Source organism: Schistocerca americana, chromosome 1, assembly GCF_021461395.2.
Source record: "Schistocerca americana isolate TAMUIC-IGC-003095 chromosome 1, iqSchAmer2.1, whole genome shotgun sequence".
Taxonomy (NCBI): domain Eukaryota; kingdom Metazoa; phylum Arthropoda; class Insecta; order Orthoptera; family Acrididae; genus Schistocerca; species Schistocerca americana.
In genome coordinates, this window is record NC_060119.1 from 785,403,964 (window position 1) to 785,408,948 (window position 4,985).

At 39.6% G+C, this 4,985-nt stretch overlaps 1 pseudogene; it reads left to right on the forward strand.

Annotated features, from left to right (window-relative positions):
- On the forward strand, positions 1 to 4,012 carry LOC124594232 (annotated as a pseudogene).
- The last annotated feature ends 973 nt before the right edge of the window (positions 4,013 to 4,985 follow it).

Here is a 4,985-nt window from a genome sequence, read left to right on the forward strand (position 1 = left end):
ATGGAGTGGACCGACGATTTTGTCATTAATTCATAAATACTTACGAACAATACCCTGTGCTGTGGGATGCAACACTCTCCCAATAGAAAATAAAATTTAAAAAAAGTTAAGCGTGGGATTCCATCGCGACAGAACTCGGCGTGGATGTGGGCAAATTAAAAAAAAAAAAGACCAGCTTATTAGCCACTTACACGAAAGTCCGCCAGAAGAAGACTGAGCCTGGGAAGTCTGGCGCTGGGGTTGAGGAAGTGAACGCTCCAAACTAGAGGTGGGGGATCCGCTCCTGAACTGATTCATAGAGTTGAATCTTTCAAAGGAGTGAACAATCAGTGATTCAGAAAAAAAGAACGGTAGCTCCAAACGTTTCCCACAGCACAGAGAGAGAGAGAGAGAGAGAGAGAGAGAGAGAGAGAGAGAGAGTGATGGAGCATATCAGCGGGGCCTCTGCTGGTCAGAGCACACTACATGCCACACAACACAGCCAGCGCCGCAGCGCCGGCCTCTGCCCTGCTTCTACCTTGGCTGCCTGCATTGTGCAGTGCCCCATTGGATTTTGTGTTTCACATATGCTGTGCCGTCTCTGTGCTTCCTCTGCCGCAGCTTAACTTAGCATCGCACTCCGTCGGCGATCGTTTCACTCGCACGTCCTGCCCTCTGGGCAGTTGATGCGAGCAACAGGACAGAGAGCTTCCTAGCGGAGAACATAAGAACTACTTGCAACAACCTGCTCGCAAGAGAACGGACGATTTGTCTCGGAGCGAGTGACTGGTGGCCGTTCACCGCTCCCCCCACCCTTGGAACTCGCCCGCTCAACGCTCATCCCACCGTTCTCGACTCTAGCCAGAGCGTTGAGCAAAGCAACTCAGGTGTCACTCTGGTCTCTGCGGTCTTAGCTCACGCTGTAATACAGCTCGCGGCTCGACCTGCATGACTCAGCGCCTCTGCATCGGAGTTCGTCTCTACTGGATATTGTTCTTCGTAGTAATACCGCTATGTATATTACATTATTATGTTATGTATACATCATTTGTTTTTATTTTATTTTTATTTGTTTAAACTGATCAGATTAGGTTCCTGATGACTCCTCTTACTATAGGATTTTTATTATGGACACTCGAATTTAAGCTTTAATTACGAGCGGACCGATAAACGTATCGCAAAATGTGATACACCAATATTTTCCTTGTTTTATTCTGCGTAAGGCTATATGCAGCACTTTAGTCTTACAGTCAAATTTTTTTTCTTATTCTGGTACGGATTTTGCGGTTTTAGGCGTCTTCGGAAGGAAACGTTCACTTTAAAAATATATGGCTTGTGATGTATTTGTACGAGGTTAATGAAATTTTAATACATTATAGCCAAATATATTGTTAATGTAAATCTCAAGTTACAACATTTTCCGATCACCCAAAAAACCACGATAGTGCAAAATAAATCAATAATCAAAACCTTTGTCATATCGTGGAAATTTCAATAAACAATACAAAATTCTTACTCATTATCTGTGTTACTTCAAAATAGGATCAAATAAGATCAAAATACAGGTATAGTACTGGAATAAACCAAGTTTAAAGGCCAATTTGCCTTCCATTTATTTTCTATTGTGAATGAGTGGTGAGTCATGAAAAAGAGCTAGTTCATTTCAGGGAGTGAACAGTTCTGATCCGATCTCTGAAAAGAACAGTTTTGCCCATCTCTACTCCAAACTGGTTTGCTTTCAAAGCATTTGAATTTCTGCATTGCAAATATTAGCCACGGAAGACAATCAACACAGATGTGGGTAAAATATATTTATTTATGGAAATGTATAAACAAACTATTAACAAAGTTAATGGGGTTGAGCCCCTTTATGGTTCTGTCTCCATGGCTACCTAATTTTTTATCTTTCTCAGCTTACATTTTGGTCCCTGCTCATTTGTTAATTTTAATTTTTTTCGTGCTATTCCCTTATATACCATTAATCATATCATTTCTTAAGATATTTTTTCATATTTATTTTAGCTTCCTACCATTTCTATTAGGAATATACCTAGTAATTACTTATAGTTTTCAAATTTAAAAATTAAAAAAAAAGTTCTAATTGTGATAAAATTATAAGGTTTGTTGCAAAATGAGTTCTGAACGTCACAGAGGGGAAAGGAGGAAATGGAGTAACAGGATTGGAATACATACTGGGGCAACGCTGGGTACTCAGGCTAGTAATAAATAATAATGTATAACATTTATTTTTCTAGCACAGTATGTTGAAGCACATGTACTTTTATATGTATTTTATTTGTATATTATGTTATTTGAGGAAATAAAAACAATGAAATAGGAATTAATTAAAGGTAAAACTTCACAAATATAGGTAGTTGAAATGTGTGCAGTCAGGCTGTCACTAGTGCGTACAGCTAGTGCTAGCAGCTGAAAATTCTTTAATAAGTTATTGGTAATCGTCTTGCCATGGCAAGCTTACCTCTTCGGAAATTAAATAAGCAGCGAATTCGTCTCTGTCTTGGGCAGTCTGCGTTGAACGTCGTGGAATGTTCGCTAATTGTGTAAACGTTGTAGGCAGGAGTGATCTCATTTCTCCAAGTTCCTGGCTTTAAATGCCCGTTCTCCTCATGATCCACTGCTCCCACAGGGGTATAAATTTGTCTGGAAGCAGAACTTTTCTCAAGAAATTGTGGAGGTATATACAAATATACAAGTCATAATAACACTTTGGGCTTTCTCAGGCTAGGCTCTTAGTATCCGGAATATGGAAGAAAGTATTCCGAAAGCATTTTCCGCAATTCGCCGTGCTCTTGAAAGTCTGTAGCTAAAAATTCTTTTCATTGGCCTCCGTGGTGGTTGTCCACTATATGGCTTCTTGATATAATTGTTGAGGGGAAACGCGTCGTCTGCGACAATAACATAGGGTACTTTTTTCTGTCTACCTGGGAGGGTACGATCGGCCGGAAAAACGATGGTACCATTACTCACATTCTTTAAAAAAGATGTTTCCAAAAACACCACCGTCTGAAATTCGACCTTGGCAGCCGACATCAGCATACAAAAAACAATAGTCAGCATCACTAGGCCAAAAAGAACAATACTGAAAAACGTCTTATAATAGAAACAATCGCTTCCAGAATTAATTGGGCTTTGAATTGCGCAATGTTTGCTCTCCATTGCAACGAGGCAATGAGGAAAGTTCCATTTTCTCTCATATTCCTCTGCTACAAGTAACCACTCTTGTTGTGTCTGTGGCATCTGCAAAAAAGTAAATAGAAACTAATAACTCCTAATAATATAAATAATTATTAAATGCATAGACATTAATGGACATTCTAATAATTATGAACAATAATAATAATTAAAATCAGTAATTTTGCCTAATAGTAGGTAGTAATCAGTATAACAAATATTCTGAATTTCACTTATCAACTTGACATTGTACTCAATTTTTTACGATTATTATCATGTATCTCCCTATTCCTATATCCATTCTTTTATTTTTATTTTATTTGATTTGCCATTGTTTATATCAATCTTTTGTCGTCGCTTTGTTTTAGGAGGAATTTAAGGAGTATCTGGAAGAAGAGGTGGTTGCAGGCATGGATAGAAACATAGGTACAGTGAGCACTTGCGAAGAAATTAGTAGTCAAGATGTCGATCATCAAACAACGCAAGGCAATGAACTACCACCCACACTAAACAAACGCACGAAGGTATTTGCTTGACCAAGAAAAAATCAGAGAAAAAGGGCCAAAGATCCTCTATAGGAGAGGCATATAATGCACTACAAACTGCTTTATTTAAAATTAGAGACGAGTATGACGCATATGAAGAGTACATAGCGAATGTTCTACGGTCCATGGACAACAGAACACGTGCTTTTGTTAAAAAAGGATTTTCTGACACGGTTTCAGAGCAGAAAGCGGCTGTTTCGAACATTCTAGACCAAGTTCAACCAACAGTGACAACAGTTGCTCGTCGCACTTGCCGATTCCTTCAACTCAACAAGTTCATGCCTATGAGAAGATGAAAAGCAACTTCCAACAGACATCTACTTCTACTTCTGACAACACCGAACAAGGCTCTCCACATTTTGTGGATCTGCTTGATTTATAATAATTAAAAGTAATAATCTTTGCGTTTAGTTGTTTCTCATTCTTTGAATCTAGATGTTTTTATTTCTTCTGCTTATTACCTGATGAATAAAAGTGCATTAATAACAAAATTTGTGTAATTTATTAACTTACCTTTACAAACTCCTTCAAGCCGCCAATAAGAGCTGCACATACTTCAAGAACAATGTTTGATATCACTTGCTTGGAGACTTTAAATAAAAAAAAACTGAGGCTGGTGTAAGAATCGCCAGTTGCTAGGTATCTGAGTGTAAGTGCCAACCGCTCAGCAACTTGTATAGCTTTCCGAAATTTGCTGTCAGGTTTTGATATTTTCGGTCCTACCAAATTTATCAGATATTGAAAATCTGATGCGGACATACGGCAAAACGTCTTGAAATGTATGTTTTCAACATCCAAGTCATCTATCAAATCACTCCGACTATGTCTTTTTCTGCTTCTGAAAACTGTGATCATCCACCACCTGCGTTTTCTTGGGACTTTGTAGCGTCTTCTTCTATCCTCTTCCTCAGATAAAAGGCGCATCACAAGGAAGCTGGCACTTGCTATAACCACTTCGTCCATTTTTAAATTAGGAAACTGGCACTGGTCACGACTGCGAGTACGGTGCGGATCCTCACGATCCAAAGCCTGGCAAGCGACCTGGAGTAGTGTGGACGAAGATAGAAGCAGCACGATCGCAAGTCGGACAAGATTGACAAGTCTCCCGGCAGACGAGTATGATGAGCACAAGTCTGGCGTGCACGAGTTGTGTGGACGCACCTTTAGAGAGAGTGCAGAAGTGTTCGTTGGGCACTCCTGCAGATACGGCGTGCAGCTATGATCGCGCCAATGTAGGGCCACCTAGATTGTTCACCCGCAAGTACGGCA